This window comes from Trichechus manatus, unplaced genomic scaffold, assembly GCF_000243295.1.
Source record: "Trichechus manatus latirostris isolate Lorelei unplaced genomic scaffold, TriManLat1.0 scaffold00151, whole genome shotgun sequence".
NCBI lineage: Eukaryota > Metazoa > Chordata > Mammalia > Sirenia > Trichechidae > Trichechus > Trichechus manatus.
The window spans coordinates 638,898-661,207 of NW_004444087.1; the positions used below are offsets into that span (position 1 = coordinate 638,898).

Here is a 22,310-nt window from a genome sequence, read left to right on the forward strand (position 1 = left end):
GACAGTAGACACTGTGGCCTTGCTGCCTCATTTCCAGGCTGGCTGATGGGCTGGGCTTTTATACAGCATGGTACTGCTCCAAAGAGAAGACTCCTGATGCCTTATCTTACTGTGGGTGTGGGAGAGGGCTTAATTGTGAGAGTCTTACCCCCATATTTTGCCATATTGCTTAGAACATTCCAGGTTAAATTCTAACATTCCCTGTAGAAGAAGAAAGTCTGTTAGACAGATGATAAAAGGGCTGTACATAAAATGCTGTGTAATTACTGCTTAGATACTCCAAGGGCCCTTCTCCATCTCCTTGTCCATTGTTTTCCCAAAGGAATATGCAGGATGATTTTGTGGGAACATGCACAAATATTTGTTCTATTAAAATTAACTATTTTAAGGTAAATTAGAAAAAGTTATATTTTATTATAGTTATATAACTATAACACATTAAATTAAGAATTTCTAAGATATTGTTTCTGAAGATAAAGCTATAAAGATTTATGCTGGTGTTACACGGTAGAACTATACTCCATAGGGTTTTCTTGGCTGTGATCTTTACAGAAGCAGATCACCAGGGCTTTCTTCTGTGGTGCCACTGGACGGGTTTGAAACTCCAACCTTTAGGTTAGTAGTCAAGTACAAACCTCTGCACCATGACTTGATGGCAATGGTTATATTGATTCTGGTAAAAGAAAAAGGGTGGGGGGGATTGGTTTTAAAAAAATCATTAAGTAAATAATAGTAGAGGTGGTATTTGGTCATGGGCAAACACAGTGAAAATGGTACCTGAATGTCAGAAATTTGGACAACATTGGACTAGCTCAAAATCCTGACCATGTACAAAAGGAGACCACGCAGGGATTTAAACCATTAGCCGGTGGCCTGACATAATTCCCACCCAGGGATGGGGAGAGAAAGCCCAGAAAGCCAAGTGTTCTACTCCACCATTTTCAACCTGAAAAATCAGCACTGCTTTGCATGTGTTTTTCCAAATTGGTCCACTAAGTGGAACTTTTAGCTGCAAGGGGTGGATTTACCATGGAACCAATCTCCACCCTACTGGCTGTGCCTTCATCCACTTAGTGCTGAGAGAGCTATGGGACACAGGAATAAAATCTCATCTACCCAGAGCACAGGGGGAAGACATTGCTCCCAGGAAATTTAAAAAGAGAAATCCAGACATTCCATGATGAGAATCTATCTGGGCCAGGGGCTTGTGAAAAATTATTTCCACCTTCAGCCAGTCAAACCTTCTCCCGTGGACACTGTAATAACAAGGCCTCTTAGCCTTGCCTTGGGCCTCAGTTTTAGTCTTCCTTCCTCCTTGTCTTCCTAACTCTACCTCTTAATTTCAAGACAGAGGACAAAAGAATTAGAATTAGTTGAACAGGCCAAGAGATTCCAAGCTCTAGGAGGCAAAATGGCTCTGACACACACTCACCTTTCAATATTCCAAAAATGTCCCAACGAATGGCAGAGGCCTGGGTCCAGGAATACCCAGCTTCTTAAAAAAATTATATGGCTATATTCCATACCTGTGAAGGAAAGAGAGGCTGAAAGTGAAGATGCTTGTCCAGTAGAACTTTCTGCCATGATAGAAATGCTCCATATCAGTGCTGTTCAAAATGGTAGCCACTAGCCACATGCAATTACTCAACACCTGAAATGTGGCTAGTGGGAATGAGGACCTGAATCCATTCAAGGGCTAGTTAGATAATCAAATGAGCCAAAACACCCCTCAGTCCACCTGTCTCATTTCTTCATTTATAGGGAATGATGAGGGAAGGGGTGTCCCTGGATGGTGCAAATAGTTAATGCACTTGGCTGCTAACTGAAAGGCTAGAGGTTCCAGTTCACCCAGATGTGAGTTGAAAGAAAGGCCTGGTTATCTACTTTTGAAAAATCAGCCATTGAAAACCCCATGGAGCACAGTTCTATTCTGCCACACATGGGATCTCCATGGGAACCTTACTTTTTAAGTTGCCGTATAGATTTCTATAGTTTGATTATTGCTGTTGTCGTCAGCTCAGTTCTGACTCATGGCAACCCTTGTGTTACAAAGTAGAACTGCACCATAGGGTTTTTTGGCTTTTGGCTATAATCTTTACAGAAGCAGATCCCCAGGCTTTTATTCCACAGAGCTGCTGGGTGGGTTCAAACCTGCAACCTTTAGTTGAGCAGCTGAGTGTAAACTGCTTGCAGCACCCAGGGGCTTGACATCTAACTCTGGATAAAAAGAATTATCTGACCTACATGACCTACTCATGTCATTCTGACATGATAGAGCTCCAAAACTTATGTGAAATAGTAAGCTACAGAATAATAATGTATGTATGATTTCATCATATTTTCTCTTTTTGAACATTTTATTGTGCTTTAGGTGAAAGTTTACATAGCAAATTAGTTTTCCAATCAATGATTCTTACGCTAATCGTTCGGTGACATTGGCTGCAATTCCTGCAATGAGTCAGCGCTCTCTCCTTTTCCTCCCTGCGTTCCTCATTTCTATTAGTCCAGTTTCCCTGTCACTCCCTGCCTTCTTACCTTTGGTTTTAGGCAAATTGTTGCCCTTTTCGTCTCTTATAGTTGATTGTTCTAGGAGCACCTTCGTCAAGGGTATTATTTTTTATTTTATAGCCCAGTCTATTATTTGGCAGAAAGGTGGCCTGCATGTCTTCAGTTTCAAGTTAGAAGGCTATCTTACAGCAATAGTCTCCGGGTTCTTCCAGTCTCTTTCAGATCAGTAAGTCTAGTGTTTTTTATTTTTTTTTTAAATTTGAATTTTGTTCTACCTTTTTTTACCCATTCTAACCAGGACCTTCTATTGTGATCCTGGTCAGAGTGGTCAGTAGTGGTAGCCAGACACAATCGAGTTCTTCTGGTCTCAGGTTAGAGGAGGCTGTGGTTCATACGGTTCATAAGTCCTTTGGAGTAATTGCTTCCCTGAGTCTTTGATTTTCTTTGTTCTTCTTTACTCCAGGCAGGAAGAGATCAATAGCTGCTTCTTAGATGGCTGCTCGAAAGCTTTTAAGACCCCAGACATTACTCACCAGGCTAGGATGCAGAACATTGTCTTTATGAATTGTGTTTTGCCAGTTGACCTAGATGTCCCCTGAGACTATGGTCCTTAACCTTCAAGTCCAGTAGTTCATTCCCGATGTCTAAGTCATTTCTATAATTTTGCCAGTATGTGCTCTGTTATGTATATGAATATACGTACAGCACTTACAAATATGTATGTAGAAATATCCACAACCATACCTATATGTTGAAAAGCAAAGATGTCACCTTGAAGACTAAGGTGCGCCTGACCCAAGCCATGGTGTTTTCAATCACCTCATATGTATGTGAAAGCTGGACAATGAGTAAGGAAGACTGAAGAAGAATTGACGCCTTTGAATTGTGGTGTTGGTGAAGAATATTGAATATACCATGGGAGGCCAAAAGAATGAATAAATCTGTCTTGAAAGAAGTATGGCCAGAATGCTCCTTAGAAGCAAGGATGGAGAGACTATATCTCACATACTTTGGACATGTTATCAGGAGGGATCAGTCCCTGGATAGGGACATCATACTTGGTAAAGTAGAGGGTCAGCGAAAGAGAGGAAGACCCGCAATGAGATGGATTGATGCAGCGGCTGCAACTATGGGCTTAAGCATAACAACGATTGTGAGGATGGCGCAGGACCTGGCAGTGTTTCGTTCTATTGTACGTAGGGTCGCTATGAGTCAGAACCAACTTGCCGGCACCTAACAACAACAACATACCTATATATGTACGTGGTTATACTCCAGTACTTCTTCCCTCATCTATTTAGCATACATATTAGCCTATGTATCTACTCACAAATTATTGTTTGTTATTACTGTTGTTGCAGGATTGTGTATGTTACAGCATTTACTGTAGTTGCCCTTTATTCTTGTGTATCTCTCAGTGTCTTTCTTTGCATTGGTCATGTTGTGCTGACTTCCCCAATATTGTGTATTGCCTTTCCCTTTACCAGAAGTAACACTTGTCTACTATCTAATTAGTGATTCTCTCTCCCTCCCCCTCACATCCCTGGTAACCATCAAAGAATGTTTCTTTCTGTGTGTAAACCTACTCATGACTTTTTATATAAATAGTCTCTTACATTATTTGTCCTTTTGTTATTGACTTATTTAACTCAGCGAAACGTCCTCCAGGTTCATCCGTGTTGTGAGATATTTTGCAGATTCATCATTATTCTTTATCATTGCATAATATTCCATTGTGTGTATGTATTACAGTTTGTTTACCCATTTATCCATTCATCCATTGATGGGCATTTAGGTTGTTTCCATCTTTTTGCTGGTGTCAATAATGCTGCAATGAACATGGGTATGTATGTGTCTATTCATGTGACAGCTCTTATTTCTCTAGGATATATACCTAGAAGTGAGATTGCTAGATCATATGGTAATTATATTTCTAACTTTTTAAGGAAGCACCATAATGTTTTCCATAGTGGTTGTACCATTTTACATTCCCACCAGCAGTGTATAAAATTTCCAATTTCCCCACAACCTCACCAACTTTTGTCATTCTCTGCTTTTTTTTTTTTATCAGTACCATTATTGGTGGGATGAGATGGTATCTCATTGTAGTTTTGATTTGCATCTCTCTGTGGTGCAGTGGTTAAGAGCTCAGCCACTAATCAAAAGATCAGCAATTCAAATCCACCAGCAGCTCCTTAGAAACTCTATGGGGCAGTTCTACTCTGTCCTATAAGATTATGATTAGTCGGAATCGACTTGTCAGCAATAGGCTTGGGCTTGGGAATGACAAAAGATCATGAGCATCTTTTCATCTGTTTATTCGCCGCCTGAATGTCTTCTTTGGTGAAGTGTCTGTTCATGTCCTTTGCCCATTTTTTAATTGGATCGTTTGTCTTTTTGTTGTTGAGACATTGCAGTTTTCTATAAATTTTAGAGAATAGGCCCCTGTTGGATATGTGCAAGTCAAAATTTTTTCCCCAGTCTATATGCTCCCTTTTTACTCTTTTGGCAAAGTCTTTTGATTAGCATGAGAGTTTAATTTTTAGGAGATCCAGTTATATAGTTTATCTTCTGATGTTTGTGCATTTTTAGTTATGTTTGGTGTACTATTTATGCCATATATTAGGACCCCTAGTGTCATCTCTATTTTTTCTTCCATGATCTTTATAGTTTCAGGTTTTACATTTAGGTATTTGATTAATTTTAAATTAGTTTTTGTGTATGGTGTGAGGTATGGATCTTGTTTCATTTTTCTGCAAATAGATAATCCAGTTTTGTTAGCACCATTTGTTAAAGAAATTTTCTCTTCTCCATTTAATGGGCTTTGACACTTTGTCAAAGATCAGCTGTCCATAGGTGGATGAATTTACTTCTAGGTTCTCAATTCTGTTCCATTGGTCTATGTGTTTATCGTTGTACCAGTACCAGGCTGTTATGACTAGGTTGGGTGTATAGTAGGTTCTGACATTGAGGAGGGTTAGGCCTCCTACTTTGTTCTTCTTCAGTAACTCTTTGCTTAACCTGGGCCTCTTTCCTTTCCATATTAAGTTGGTGATTAGTTTTTCAACCTCATTAAAGAATGCTGTTGGAATTTGGATCAAGATTTCATTATACTTGTACAGCCATACCTTGTTTATTGCCCTTAGCTTTATTGTACTTCGCAGATACTGCGTTTTTTACAAATTGAAGGTTTGTGCCAACATCGTGTTGAGCAAGTCTTTTGGTGCCATTTTTCCAACAGCATGTGCTCACTTTGTGTCTCTGTGTCACATTTCGGTAATTCTAGAAATATTTCAAACTTTTTCATTACTATTATGTCTGTTATGGTGATCTGTGATCTTTGATGTTACTATTGTAATTGTTTTGAATGCAACCATATAAGAAGGCAAACTTAACCAATAAATGTTGTATGTGTTCTGACTGCTCCACCGACCAGCTGTTCCCTTGTCTCTCTCCCTCTCCTCAGGCCTCCCTATTCTCTGAGACACAGCAGTATTGAAATTAGGCCAATTAATAACCCAACAATGGCCTCTAAGTGTTCAAGCGAAAGGAAGAGTCACGTGTCTCTCATTTTACATCAAAAGCTAGAAATGATTAAGTTTAGTGAGGAAGGCATGTCAAAAGATGAGATAGACCGAAAGCTAGGCCTCTTGCACCAAACAGTTAGCCAAATCGTGAATGCAAAGGAAAAATTCTTGAAGGAAATTAAAAAGTTCTACTCCAGTAATCACACGAATGATAAGAAAGCGAAACAGCCTTATTGCTGATATGGAGAAACAGCCTGATTGCTGATATGGAGAAAGATCAAACCAGCCACAACAGTCCCTTATGCCACAGCCTAATCCAGAGCAAGACTGTAACTCTCTTCAATTCTATGAAGCCTGAGAGAGGTGAGGAAGCTGCAGAAGAAAAATCTGAAGCTAGTAGAGGTTGGTTCATAAGGTTTAAGGAAAGAAGCTATCTCCATAACCTAAAAGTGCAAGATGAAGTAACAAGTGCTGATGTAGAAGCTGCAGCAAGTTATCCAGAAGCTCTAGCTAAGACAATTGACAAAGGTGGCTATACTAAACAACAGATTTTTCAATGTAGACCAAACAGCCTTATAGTGGAAGAAGATGCCATCTAGGACTTTCATAGCTAGAGAGGAGAAGTCAATGCCTGGCTTCAAAGCTTCAGAGGATAGGCTGACTCTCTTGTTAGGGGCTAATGGAGCTGGTGACTTTAAGTTGAAGGCAATACTCATCTAGCATTCCGAAAATCCTAGGGCCCTTAAGAATTTCACTAAATCTTTTCTGCATGTACTCTATAAATGGAAAAACAAAGCCTGGATGATGCCACATTTGTTTACAACATGGTTTACTGATATTTTAAGCCCACTGTTGAGACCTACTGCTCAGAAAAAAAAAAAAAAAGATTCTTTTCAACATATTACTGCTCATTGACAATGCACCTGGTAACCCACGAACTCTGATGAAGATGTACAAGGAGATTAATGTTGTTTTCATAACTGCTAACACAACATCCAACAACATTACAACAAAGACCCAAAAAACAAGTGAATTGATTATATATGACAATCTAGGAGCCCTGAACATCAAAGACAAAGTTGAGGAATCAGACTGAGCAGCAGGGGGAGGGAGAGACCATTAAGAAGCAGTGAAGAGTTGCCAGACCTGATCTGGCCAGTACCAGCACCCTGCAGGCGAGATCGGCTGGTGGGAGTGGTGAGGCAAGCAGTGGTACTCGGGATGCATTTTCCACATCGGGAGAGACCAAGCAATGGAGAGTCAGCTCAAACCTCCAGAATCAGCAAGAAACAACACTTGATCAGTGAAAGATAAGTACAAGCGTCTAACCTACCAGGCGGATCAAAAAAAAAAAAAACCCTACTTTTGGGAACTACCTCTCTCCATTTACCTGTTCTCTCCCTACTCTGCTCTGGTTCAGGTCTGGCTTCAGAAAGTGCTGCACTCCCTGAGCAGGAAGTAGGATCCGTCATGTGCCCTGAGCGATTCTCTCAGCTTTGGAGAAGGAACAAATTAACAAACAGGGAAAAGTAATCTGCCAGCTCCCCTAAGTCAGGAATTCAGGGCAGGCACAGCATGTTTGCCTAGGCACAGGCATAAGGGGTCAACGGGCTTTGAATGCCTTTCACGCCTGTGTAGACCTGTGTGGGCCCATTTCAACAGCGTAGGCCCTCATTAGCACAATATAACAGGGTATATACTTAAAGCCTATTTTCATCTGTATTTGCTATAAGGGGGGGGATGTCAGATTCATGATATTTGGCACTGCCTTGCCCATTAATCAGGGTCCTCACCTACCCACATCAGGGACCTGAGGACTGGTGACTCCACCCACTCCACCAAGCCACCCTTGACAGGAGTCCAAGAATAAGTGGTGACACCCATTCCTTACAGCCAACAGCATTGGGTGCCTATAGTCCAGCTGCAAAACCCACCTACCTATGTGCTCTAGGGAACAGGGACATACTTTCCACACAGACACTTAGGGGCAGCAGTCAGCCCCCTGCCTTGATCAGCACATGACCCCCTACTGTAGCCAGATACCTGTGTGTACTCCAATAATCCCTGCTTGTCTAGGACTGCAGGAGAGAGCCTGCACCATACACTTGGTGACCGACAACATGGACACCTGAGCTGAATCCACACAAGAAAAGTAAACTGACTCTTGGGCTCACATACCTAGTAACAGCTCTAGCCACCTGGAGACAGGACATGAGAGCTTCAAAGATGCCAAAAATCAAACTAGCTCACATAAGCAGCCTATCTGGGCATATCAAAACAGAACAAGAAGTGAGGACACAGTAAGAAAACATACAATAAATAAATGTAATAACTTATTGATGCCTCAGAGAAAACAGTCAATATCAAATCACATAAAGAGGCAGACCAAATATGGAGAGCATTATGCTGAGTGAATTTAGTCAGGCACAGAAGGACAAATATTGTATGAGACCACTATTATAAGAACTCAAGAAAAGATTTAAACACAGAAGAAAACATTCTCTGATAGTTACAAGGCTGGGGAGGGAGAGTGAGGGTTATTCACTAACTAGATAGTAGACAAGAATTATCTTAGGTGAAGGGAAGGACAGCACACACTACAGGGGATATCAGCACAAAGGGACCAAACAAAAGCTAAGAAGTTTCCTGAATACAATCAAACATTTTGAGGGACAGAGTAGCAGGGGTGGGGGTCTGGGTACCATGCTTTCAGGGGACATCTAGGTCAATCAGCATAACAAAGTTCATTAAGAAAATGTTCTGCATCCTACTTTGGTGAGTGGTGTCTGGGGTCTTAAAAGCCAGCAAGCAGCCATCTAAGATGCATCCATTGGTCCCAACCACCTGGAGTAAAGGAGAATGAAGAACACCAAAGACACAAGGAAAGTATTAGCCCAAGAGACAGAAAGGCCACATAAACCAGAGACTTCATCAGCTTGAGGCCAGAAGAACTAGACGGTGTCTTGGCTACCACCAATGACCACCCTGACAAGGAACACAACAGAGAGTCCCTGATGAAGTGGGGGAAGGATAGGGTGCAGAACTCAGATTCTAATAAGAAGACCAGACTTAATAGTCTGACTGAGACTGGAGGAATCCCAGAAAGCATGGTCCCTGGACTCTCCGTCAACCCAGAACTAAAACAATTCCTGAGGCCAACTCTTCAGACAAAGATCAGACTGGACTGTGGGACATAAAATGATACTCGTGAACAGTGTACTTCTTAGCTCAAGTAGATACATGAGACTAAATGGGCAGCTTCTGTCCAGAGGTGAGATGAAAAGGCAGAGAGGGTTAGGAGCTGGTTGAAAGGACATGGGAAATCCTGAGTGGAAAGGAGGAGTGTGCTGTCATAGCATAGGGAGGGCAGTTAGGGTCACATAACAATGTATTTACAAATTTTTGTATGACAGACTAACTTGAATTGTAAACTTTCACTTAAACTACAACAATAAAAAAAAAAAGAGGAAGACCATGATGGCTTCAGAAAGCCATCAAAACAAAAAATCAAAGAACCTTCCAGAGGAAGAGAACTTCTTGGAATTACTGGATGTAGAATTCAAAAGACTAATATACAGAATGCTTCCAGAAATCAGGAAGGAGATCATGCAAAAAGTAGAACAAGCCAAGGAACATACAGAGAAAGCAATACAGGAACTTAAGAAGGTTATTCAAGAGCATAATGACAAAGTTAACAGGCAGCAAGAATCCATAGAGAGACAGCAAACAGAAATCCAAAAGATTAACAATAAAATTTCAGAATTAGACTACTCAATAGAAAGTCATAGGAGCAGAATTGAAGCAATGCAAGTCAGAATTGGTGAGATTGAAGAAAAAGCACTTGATACTAACTTATCTGAGGAAAAATCAGATAAGAGAATTTTTTTTCAATGAAGAAAGTCTAAGAATTATGTGGTACTCTGTCAAGAGGAATAACCTACAAGTGACTGGAGTACAAAAAGGGGGGATATCAGAGAACACAGAGAGAATTGCTGAAGATTTATTGCCAGAAAACTTCCCTGATATTATGAAAGATGAAAAGATATCTATCCAAGAAGCCCAACAAACCCCACACAAAGTAGATCCCAAAAGAAAGTCACCAAGACGTGTTATAATAAAACTTGCCAAAAGCAAAGATAAAGTGAGAATTTTAACAGCGGCTAGACATAAACCAAAAGTTACCTCCAAAGGAGACTCAGTAAGGCTAAGTTTGGACTACTCAGCAGAAACCATGCAGGCAATAGGTAATGGGATGACATATATAAAGCCTTGAGAGAAAAAATGGCCAGCCAAGAAGTATATATCCAGCAAAACTGTCTCTCAAATACAATGGTGAAATTAGGGCATTTCCAGATAAACAGAAGTTCAGAGAATTTGCAAAAACCAAACCAAAATTCAAGAAATAATAAAGGGAGTCCTCCAGTTAGAAAATCAATAACATCAGATAACAACCCAAGATTAGAACACAGGACAGAGCAACAAGATATCAACCCAGATAGGGAAGTCACAAAAATAAATCAAAGGTAAAACACTGAAAATAGGGAAACAGAGACGTCAATATAGAAAAGGTGACAACATTAAAATAAAAAAGAAGGACTGAAAAATGTAGTCATAGATCTTCCATATGGAGAGGAAGTCAAGGCAATATAAAGAAATAAAAGACTGGTTTAAACTTAGAAAAATAAGGGTAAATATTAAGGTAACCAAAAAGGAAAGTAACAATCCTACACATCAAAATAAAAAACAAGAAAAACACAAAGACTCACCAAATACAAAATCAACAACAAGGAAAAAGACAAAAAGAAAATACATAAAGAAAAACGACACAGCACAGAAAATTAAGCGGAACAAAGAAACTGTAAATGACACACAAAAAAATCCATCAAAATGACAGCACTAAACTCATATCTATCAATAATTATGCTGAACATAAATGGACTAAATGCACCAATAAAGAGACAGAGAGTGGCAGATTGGATTAAAAAAATGATCCATCTATATGTTGCCTACAAGAGACACCTTAAAAACACAAACAAACTAAAACTTAAAGGATGGGAAAAAATGTATCAAGCAAACAACACTCAAAAAAGAGCAGGAGTGGCAATATTAATCTCTGACAAAATAGACTTTAAAGCAAAATCCACCACAAAGGATAAGGAAGGACATTCTATAATGATTAAAGAGTCAATACACCAGGAGAACTTAACTATAATAAATATTTACACACCCAATGACAGGGCTCCAAAATATATAAAACAAAGTCTAACAGCATTGAAAAGAGAAACAGACAGCTCCACAATAATAGTAGGAGACTTCAACACACCATTTTTGGTGAAGGACAGAACATCCAGAAAGAAGCTCAATAAAGACACGGAAGATCTAAATGTGATAGACATAGACATTTAGATCTCATAGACATATACATAACACTCCACTCAACAGCAGCCAAGTATACTTTCTTTTCCAACGCACATAGAATATTCTCCAGAATACACCACATGTTAGGCCACAATGCAAGCCTTAACAGAATCCAAAACACTGAAATATTACAAAGCATCTTTTCTGACCATAAAGCCATTAAAGTAGAAATCCATAACAGGGAAAGCAAGGAAAAAAAAATCAAATACAAGGAAACTGAACAACACCTTGCTTAAAAACTACTGGGTTATAGAAGAAATTAAGGATGGAATAAATAAACTCATAGAATCAAACGAGAATGAAAACACATCCTACCAGAATCTTTGGGGCACAGCAAAAGCAGTGCTCAAAGGTCAATTTATACAGATAAATGCACACATGCAAAAAGAAGAAAGGACCAGAATGAAAACATTAACCCTACAACTGGAACAAGTAGAAAGAGAGCAGAAAAAGAAGCCCTCAGGTGCCAGAAGAAAGGAAATAATAAGAAATAGGGCAGAATTAAATGAAATAGAGTGTACAAAAACAATTGAAAGAGTTAACAAAACCAAAAGCTGATTCTTTGAAAAGATCAACAAAATTGATATACCATTGGCCAAACTGACAAAAGAAAAACAGAAGAGGAAGCAAATAACCTGAATAAAAAATGAGATGGGCAATATCACAACAGACCCAACTAAAATTAAAAGAATCATAACAGAATACTATGAAAAATTATACTACCACAAATTTGAAAACCTAGAGGAAATGGAAAAATTTCTACAAACACACTACTTACCTAAACTAACACAAACCGAGGTAGAACAACTAAATAAACCTATAACAAAAGAAGAGATTGAAAAGGTAATTTAAAAACTCCCAACAAAAAGCCCTGGCCCTGATGGCTTCACTGGAGAAGTCTACCAAATTTTAGAGAAGAGTTAAAACCACTACTACTAAAGGTATTTCATTCTGTGAAGCCAGCATAACCCTAATACCAAAACCAGGTAAAGACATCACAAAAAAAGAAAATTACAGACCAATATCCCTCATGAACATTGACACAAAAATCCTCAACAAAATTCTAGCCAATAGAATTCAGCAACATGTCAAAAAAATAATTCACCGTGACCAGGTGGGATTCATATCAGGTATGCAAGGATGGTTCAACATTAGACAAACAATTAATGTAATCCATCACATAACAAAAACAAAAGACAGGAACCACACACGTATCTTATCAATTGATGCAAAAAGGCATTTGACAAAGTCCAACACAGATTCATGATAAAATCTCTCAGCAAAATAGGAATAGAAGAGAAATTCCTCAACATAATTAAGGGCATTTCTACAAAGCCAACAGCCAACATTATCCTCAATGGAGAGAGTCTGAAAGCATTCCCCCTGAGAATGGGAACCAGACAAGGATGCCCGTTACCACCACTTCTATTCAACATTGTGCTGGAGGTCCTAGCCCGAGCAATTAGGCTAGCAAAAGAAATAAAGGGCATCCAAATGGGTAAGAAAGAAGTAAAAGTATCCCTACTTGCAGATCTTATACACGGAAAACCCCAAAGAATCCACACGAAAACTAGCATATTTCAGCAAAGTATTAGGATACAAGATAAACATGCAAAAATCAGTTGGATTCTTTTACACCAACAAAGGGAACTTCGAAGAGGAAATCACCAAATCAATACCATTTACAATAACCCTAACAAGATAAAATACTTAGGAATAAACTCTAACCAGAGATATGAAAGACCTATACAAAGAAAACTACAAGACACTACTGCAAGAAACCAAAAAAGAGCTGCTTAAGTGGAAAAACATACGTTGCTCATGGATAGGAAGACTCAACATTGTGAAAATGTCAACTCTACCCAAAGGAATCTACAGAGACAACACTATCCCGACCCACATTCCAACGGCATTTTTCAATGAGGTAGAGAAACAAATCACCAACTTTATATGGAAAGGGCAGAGGCCCCAGATAAGTAAAGTATTACTGAAGAAGAACAAAATGGGAGGCCTCACACTACCTGATATTAGAACCTATTATACCACCACAGTAGTCAAAACAGCTTGGTACTGGTACAACAACAGACACACAGACCAATGGAACAGAATTGAGAATTGAGATGTAAATTCATCCAACTATGAGCAGCTGATATTTGACAAAGTCCCAAAGTCCGTTAATTGGGGAAAAGATAGTCTCTTTAACAAATGGTGCTGGCATAATTGGATACCCATCTGCAAAAAAATGAAACAAGACCCATACTTCACTCCATGCACAAAAACTAACTCAAAATGGATCAAAGACTTAAATATCAAATTGAAAACGATGAAGATCATGGAAGAAAAAATAGGGGCAACGCTAGAAGCCCTAATACATGGCAACAATAGAATACAAAACATCACTAACAATGCACAAACACCAGAAGAGAATCTACATAACTGGGAGCTCCTAAAAATCAAACACTTATGCTCATCAAAAGACTTCACCAAAAGAGTCAAAAGACAAACTACAGACTGGGAAAACATTTTTGGCTACGACAAATCTGGTCAGTGTCTAATATCTAAAGTCTACAAGATACTGCAAAACCTCAACAACAAAAAGACAAATAACCCAGCTAAAAAATGGACAAAGGATATGGACAGGCACTTCACCAGAGAACATATTCAGGTGCTAACAGATACATGAGGAAATGCTCACGATCATTAGCCATTTGAGAAATGCAAATCAAAACTACAGTGAGATACCATCTCACCCCAACAAGGCTAACATTAATCCAAAAAACACAAAATAATAAATGTTGGAGAGGTTATGGAGAGACTGAAACACTTATACACTGTTGGTGGGAATGTAAAATGGTACAATCTCTTTGGAAATTGATTTGGCACTTCCTTAAAAAGCTAGAAAAAGAAGTACCATACGATCCAGCAATCCCACTCTTTGGAATATATCCTAGAGAATTAAGAGCCATCACTCTAATAGATATATGCACACCCATGTTCATTGCAGCATTGTTCACAGTAGCAAAAAGATAGAAACAACCTAGGTACCCATCAGTGGACAAATGGATAAACAAATTATGGTATATTCACACAATGGAATACTATGCAACAGTAAAGAACAGTGAGGAATCCACAAAACATCTCATAACATGGATGAATCTGGAAGGCATTATGCTGAGTGAAATTAGTCAATCGCAAAAGGACATATATTGTATGAGACCACTATTATAAGAATTCAAGAAAAGGTTTAAACACAGAAGAAAACATTCTTTGATGGTTATGAGGGTGGGGAGGGAGGGAGAGGGGTATTCGCTGACTAGATAGTAGACAACAATTAGGTAAAGGGAAGGACAACACACAATACAGGGGAAGTCAGCACCACTGGACTAAACCAAAAACTAAGAAGTTTCCTGAACACAACCAAACACTTCGAGGATCAGTGTAGCAAGGGCAGGGGTCTGGGGACCATGGTTTCAGGGGACATTTAGGTCAATTGGCATAACAAAATTTATTAAGAAAATGTTCTTCATCCCACTTTGGTAAGTGGCATCTGGGGTCTTAAAAGCTAGCAAGCCACCATCTAAGATGCATCAATTGGTCCAAACCCACCTGGAGCAAAGAAGAATGAAGAACACCAAAGACACAAGGAAAATATTAGCCCAAGAGACAAAAGGGGCCACATAAACCAGAGACTCCATCAGCCTGAGACCAGGAGAACTAGATAGCGGGCAGCTACCACCAATGACTACCCTGACAGGGAACACAACAGAGAATCCCAAGAATCCCTGATGGATCCAGAGAAGAATGTGGAGCAGACCTCAAATTCTAGGAAAAAGACCAGACTTAATGGTCTGACTGAGACTGGAGAAACCCCCGAAGACATGGCCCTCAGACTCTCTGTTAATCCAGAACTAAAACCATTCCTGAGGCCAACTCTTCAGACAAAGATTAGACTGGACTATAAAACATAAAATAATACTCATGAAGAGTGTGCTTCCTAGTTCAAGCAGATACATGAGACCAAATGGGCAGCTCCTGTCTGGAGGCAGGATGAGAAGGCAGGAATGGACAGGAGGCTGGTTGGATGGACACAGGAAACCCAGGGTGGAAAGGGGGATCATGCTGTCACATTATAGGGATTGCAACTAGTGGCACATAACAATATGTATATAAATTTTTGTATGAGAGACTGACTTGAATTGTAAACTTTCCCTTAAAGCACAATTAAAAAAAAAAAAAAAAGAACATTCATGATTCATGGGATGAGGTCAAAACATCAACATTAACAGGAGTTTGGAAGAAATTAATTCCAACCCTCATGGCTGAGTTTGAGGGGTTCAAGAGTTCAGCAGAGGAAGTAACTACAGATGTAGTGGAAATAGCAAGAGAAGTAGAATTAAAAGTGGAACCTGAAGATGTGACTGAATTGCTGCAATCTCATGATAAAACTTTAACAGGTGTCATGGATTGAATTAAGTCCCCCCAAAACATGTGTGCATTAATTTGGCTGGGCCATGACTCCCAGTATTGTGTGGTTGTCCTCCATTTTGTGATTGTAATTTTATGTTAAAGAGAATTAGGGTGGGATTGTAACACCCTTACTAAGGTCACATCCCTGATCCAATGTAAAGGAGTTTCTTTTTTATCTTTCAAGAGATAAAAAGGAAAGGGAAGCAAGCAGAGAATTGGAGACCTTATACCACCAAGACAGCAATGCCAGGAGCAGAGTGCGTCCTTTGTACCCAGGATCCCTGCTTGGAGCAGCGCCTAGTCCGGGGGAACATTGATCAGAAGGCCGATAGAAAAAGAAAGCCTTCTCCTGGAGCTGACGCCCTGAATTTGGACTTTCAGCCTACTGTACTGCGAGGAAATAAATTTCTCTTTGTTAAAGCCATCCACCTGTGGTATTTCTGTTATAGCAGCACTAGAAACCTAAGACAACTGGTGAGGAGTTGCTTATCATGAATGAGCAAAGAAAGTCATTTATTAAGATGGGATCTACTCCTGGTGAAGATGCTGTGAACATTGTTGAAATGACGGCAAAAGATTTGGAATATTACATAAACTTAGTTGGGCAAGGCAAGGTTTGAGGGGGTTAATTCCAATTTTAAAGAAGTTCTACTGTGAGTAAATACTGTCAAACAGCATCTCATGCTACCAAGAAATCTTTCTTGAAAGGGAGAGTCAATCGATGCAGCAAAATTCATTGTTGTCTTATTTTAAGAAATTGCCACAGCCACCCCGACCTTCAGCAACTACCACCCTGATCAGTTAGCAGCCATCAACACCGAGGAGAGCTCCTCCAGCAGTAAAAAGACTATGACTTGCTGAAGGCTCAGATGATGGTTAGCATTTTTAGCAATAAAGTATCTTTTAATTAAGGTATGTACATTGTTGTTTTAGACATAATGCTATTGCTACAGTAGAGTGTAAACATAACTTTTATATGCACTGGGAACTGAAAAAAAAAGTGTGAATTGCTTTATTATGATATTTGCTTTATTCTAGTGATCTAGAACCGGACTTGCAATATCTCTGAGGTATGCCTATAGATTGCTTCGGGTAGTATTGACATTTCCACAATGTTAAGTCTTCCTATCCATGAGCATGGTATGTTTTCCAGTTAAGTAGGTCTCTTTTGGTTTCTTGCAGTAGTGTTTTGTAATTTTCTTTGCATAAGTGTTTTATGTCCCTTGTTAGATTTATTTCTAAGTATTTTATCTTTTTGAGGGCTGTTGTAAATGGGTATTGTTTTCCTAATTTCCTTTTCAGTGTTCTAATTGTTAGTGTAGAGGAATCCAATTGATTTTTGTATGTTGTTCTTGTACCCTGTCAGTTTGCTGAATCCTTCTATTAGTTCCAGTAGCTTTCTTGTGGAGTCTCTGGGATTTTCTACATATATGAGCATGTCATCTGTGAGTAGTTTTACTTCTTCCTTACGAATTTAGATGCCCTTTATTGCCTCATTGCTCTAGCAAGGACTTCCAGTACAGTATTGAATAAGAGTGAAGATAAGGGCATTCTTGTCTGGTTTCTGTTCTCAAGGGGAGTGCTTTCAGTCTCTCTCCATTAAGAAAAATGCTGGCTGTTGGTTTTGTATATGTGCCTTTAATTATGTTGAGGAATTTCCCTTCTATTCCTATTTTACTGAGAGCTTTTATCAGGAATGGGTGTTGGACTTTATCAAATGACTTTTCGGCATTGGTTGAGATGATCATATGATTCTTATCCTTTGTTTTATTTATATAGTGGATTATGTTGATTTTCTAATGTTGAACCATCCTTACATACCTGGTATGAAGTCCACTTAGTTGTTATGTATTATTATTTTTTTTTATATGCTGTTGAATTATATTCGCTAGAATTTTTTTTTTTTTTTAGAATTTCTGCTTTTATATTCATTAGGGATATTTGTATGTAATTTTCTTTCTTAGTGATGTCTTTGCCTGGCTTTGGTATTAGGTTTATGCTGGTTTCACAGAATGAATTAGGGAGTATTCCTTCCTTTTCTATGCTCTGGAATAGTTTGAGTAGGATTGGCGTCAACTTTTCTCTGAATGTTTGATAGAATTCTCCAGTGAAGCCATCTGGGCCATGGCTTTTTTTGTTAGTGGGAATTTTTTTTAATGGCTTCTTCAATTTCTTCTTTTGTTATGGGTCTGTTCAGATCTTGCACTTCAGTTTGCTTTAGTTTGGTTAAGTAGTGTGTTTCTAGAAATTTGTCCATTTCTTCTAGGTTTTCAAATTTGTTGGAGTATAATTTCTCATTCATCATATTTTCTTAAAAATCCACCACAACAAATAGGAAGGAAATCCACCAATTAATCTAATTGCTATAAATGTTTTTATTCATTTAGACAAATCTGAGGCAGAAATTCAACTTTTGGGCTCCCATGATCAGCAGGTCAGAGAGAATCCTTTTTATCCACCGAAGATGTCAGATCCCTGGGCGGCACAAGCAGTTTACATTCAACTGCTAACCTAAAGGTTGGAGGTTCGAACCCACCCATCAGGTTTGTGGAAGAAAGGTACAGCAATCTGCTTCTATAAAGATCAAAGCCAAAAAAAACCCATGGAGCAGTTCTACTCTGTAACACTTGGGTTGCCATAAGTCGGAAGTGTCTCGACAGCAATGGGTTACTTGGAAGATACAGGAGCTCTCAGGATGAGGGAAGACTTTCTGCCTTTAGTGGGTTTTTAGAAATCGGGGCAGTATTTTTGTCTATGGACCAAATGCAGTTGTCCTGGAGGCAAAGAGCTTCCTTTTGTTGAAATGCTCTTCTTCTGAAGAACCAGTCAGAAACCAATTACAAAAATGTTTCCATTTAATGGTGAAGCAGCTGTGCATAGGCGAAAGGGGAGGGCTATAGCTTATAAAGTTCATTCCTTTATTAGAAGATGTGGAGAGAAAAAAAGATGCTAACCTTGGCTTTGGACTGACCAACATTCCAGTCCTGACCCAACTACTTACTGGCTGTGTGATCCAGGAAAATTTACTTAGCTTTTTCCGTCTGTTTCCTTCTCTCTAATGAAAACCAGTTGGCATCAAGTTGACTCCAACTCATGGCGCCCCTACGTGTGTCAGAGTAGAACTGCACTCCATGGGGCTTTCAATGGCTGATTTTTCAGAAGTAGATCAGCAGGCCTTTCTACCGAGGCACTTCTGGATGGACTCAAACCTCCAACCTTTCAGTTATCAGCCAAGCATGTTAACCATACACCAGCCAAGGACTCCATCTTAGTGAGGAAGTACCTTATAGAGAGTGTGGTATGAGGATTAATCAGCCTTGTGTTACGAGTTGAATTGTGTTCCCAAAAATGATACATTGATGTCCTAACCTTTGGTGCCAGTGAACATGTTCTTATTTGGAAACAAGGTCTTTGAAAGGCAGGTCCTGTGTTGGGAATTCAAGCTCAGACACCAGGCCCTGGGCAGTGCCAGCCTATGTGGAATGGACACCTGGTACCCCACCCACCCACCCTGGGTGTAGCCCTAAGGCCCTGCTCAGAGAGGCAGGAGCACCCCAGCCAGCTGAGCAGATTTCCACAGACCAGGGCTTCCTCCTTCTTCCAGGGAGGGGTGCCTGTACACCCTCCTTCTTCCCTTCACCCATCAAGCCCCCCCCAACCTTCCTGCCTCTGCACACCATCCAGCATCCTACACCCTCCTGCTTTTTCTCACCCCACCAAGCCCCCCCACACCCTCCTGCTCCCCCCACCCTTCCCAGCCCCTCACACCCTCCCCATATCTCCACATCCCACCTGCCTGTAAAATCCTGCTGCTTCTCCTCACTCCACCCTGCCTCCCACACACTGCCTATCATCTCGTCACCCTTTCAGGCCCCTACACCCTCCTGCTTCTCCTCACCCCATCCAGCCCCCCACTCCCACCCTACCCCTTTTTGCCCCACGCAGCAATCTCAGGGCCTTAGATATTGGGGAGACTGAGCTCCCCCCACCCACCCCTTTTAATCCTCAATTGGATGGGGACTTCCCGGCCACCCACAAAGACCCAGTGTGGGAAAAAATGGTGGAGACTCACAGCAGCAACAGGGTGCCACAGGCTACCAGGAGTGCCCAGGTCTCTGCCCCAAGGCTGGGTAGAAGGGTCATGCCAGGCTTGGGTCTGGGCCTCCAGCTGCAGAAGGGCAGGTCTGCAGGGCAGCTGTGTGGGTTTTGTTTACTTGGCTGCAGGTCACACGATGGCCTGCTGGGAAGCTTCTTGCGCAATCTCCCTTTCTAACAGGAAGAGGAGGTTTGGGCACCCACTGATTTCCTGTGATGACACGTGTTTTTGTTTCAGAATGCTGGGCTAGTCCCAAAGCAGGTGACCCCAAGATCACTAGCAGGGCCACCTGCAAGGCAGGACAACCTCCGAGTCCTCAGATCTGCTCCCCAGCTAGTCTGGGAGTTCAACATGCAGGTGACACGGCCCCGAGGCCAGCAATGCAGCTCCATCTGTCTCCTGGTTGGCACAAGCTCAAGTGCACTTGGGATGGGAGTCTTGCTTTCTGATAAAGAACCGCTCTCCCTGCAGCCCCCAGAGAACAGGACCATCCCCGGCATTGGTCCTGTGTTTGCCCCTGTGCCTCCTGTCCAAGTCCTCCTCTTGCTTTCTGACTCCTTCTCTCCCTTGAGAGGAGAAAAAAGATGCTAGCCTTGGCCTAAGACCAAGCAACATTCCAGTCCAGTCCGAACCAGCCACTTACTGGGGTGTGATCTTGGGAAATTTACTAGCTCTTTGCATCTGTTTTCTTGTCTCTAATGAAAACCAGTTATCATCCAAACAAGTCTGACTCGTGGTGTCTCCACGTGTGTCAGAGTAGAACTGCCCTCCATAGGGTTTTCAGAGGCTCCCAGGCCTTTATTTTGAAGCACCTCCAGGTGGACTCGAAACTCCAACCTTTCAGTTCTCTTCCTTTGGTGCCACCATGGGTTCACGTGGTAAAGACAAGATTCTGTGGTACGGGCATTCTACAGTCGGTTTAACCAACCACCTACTGAGGGACATTTTGATTGTTTCATATTTTAGCTATTACAAATAAAGCTGCTGTGAACCATTGTTTGCAGGTTTGGGGGCAGACATAATTTTTCCTCATTGGGATAAATGTCCAGGGTCCTATGGTAAGTGCATATTTAGGTTACTTCTTTGTTGTTTCTGTTTTTGTAGTTCAAACTTCACATTAACTTTATTATAGCATTCCATTTTTTCTCACCTGAGAACTGTCTTTTTTTTTTTTTTAAATAATACTTTATTGCATTTTCAGTGAAGATTTACACAGCAGTTTAGATTCCCATTCAGAAATCCCCCGGGGAAATTTTGCGTGGCCTGTTTGACTTCAGTCTTGTTTCCGTCACCCCTCGTGTCTGGAGCAAGCAAGTCCCCAAATCTCCAGTGCTCAGTGTTCTCCAAAATGTTCCCTCCCTCAGAGGGAGGCGACTGGACTCTCACCTGCAAACTCCGTGGCACTATGGGGTGAGCGGTTCTTTTTTCTTGAAATGGTCCACTTGGGGACCCCATGGAATTCTCTGGACCCACAAAGCCAGCAGGCTCATGATGCCATCTGGTTGGAGAATCAGACAAAAACAGAAGCCTGTTTTAGGTGCCCCAGAAATATGAATTTTTTATTAAAATATTGGAGTCTGGATCAAGTTCAACCTATAATGTAGTGGTTTGCTTAATGACTGCCAAAGATTGTCTTATCTGAGAAGTAGGACATTTTAAGATCACAGAAAACAAAATTAACAGCTTGAAATTTTTGCCCATGCCGCCCGTTAATTGAGTTAAACCATTAAAGGGAAAGAATTTTTGGCAAATACTGAGGTTGTACAAGCAAAGCCATGGACATGTTCAAAGCATTTTAAACTACGTGTCTGGTGAACCAATCATTTTAGAAAAATGGGTTGTTTGATTGTAAGGTTTGAAAAACCTTCTGTGGCTCCCAGATGAACTATCTGAAAATCGTTCCACTTCATGGCAAAATCAAACCTCTAAAACTTTATTGTGGAACGATCCAAATGTCCATCAACAGAGGAATGGATAAACACAATGTGGTCCATCCATACAATGGGATATTACTCAACCATAAAGAGAAATGGAATTCTGGTACGTGCTACAACATAAATGAACCCTGAAAACACGAGGCTGAGTGGAATAAGTCAGACACATATGAGAAAAACATTGTATGATCTTGCTTATATGAAATACAGAATAGGAAAATGTATACAGACAAAAAGATTAGTGGTTACCAGGGGCAGGGGGAATGGGGAAATGAGGGGTGTGATGGTTAAGATTGTGTGTTATCTTGGCTGAGCCATGACTCTCAGTGTTTTGGCAGTAGTCTAACATTGTGATCACTT

At 40.5% G+C, this 22,310-nt stretch overlaps 1 pseudogene; it reads right to left on the reverse strand.

Annotated features, from left to right (window-relative positions):
* LOC101350745 (cytochrome P450 3A21-like) overlaps positions 1-19,774 on the reverse strand; it is a 46,043-nt pseudogene extending 26,269 nt beyond the window's left edge.
* Between the last annotated feature and the right edge of the window lie 2,536 nt (positions 19,775-22,310).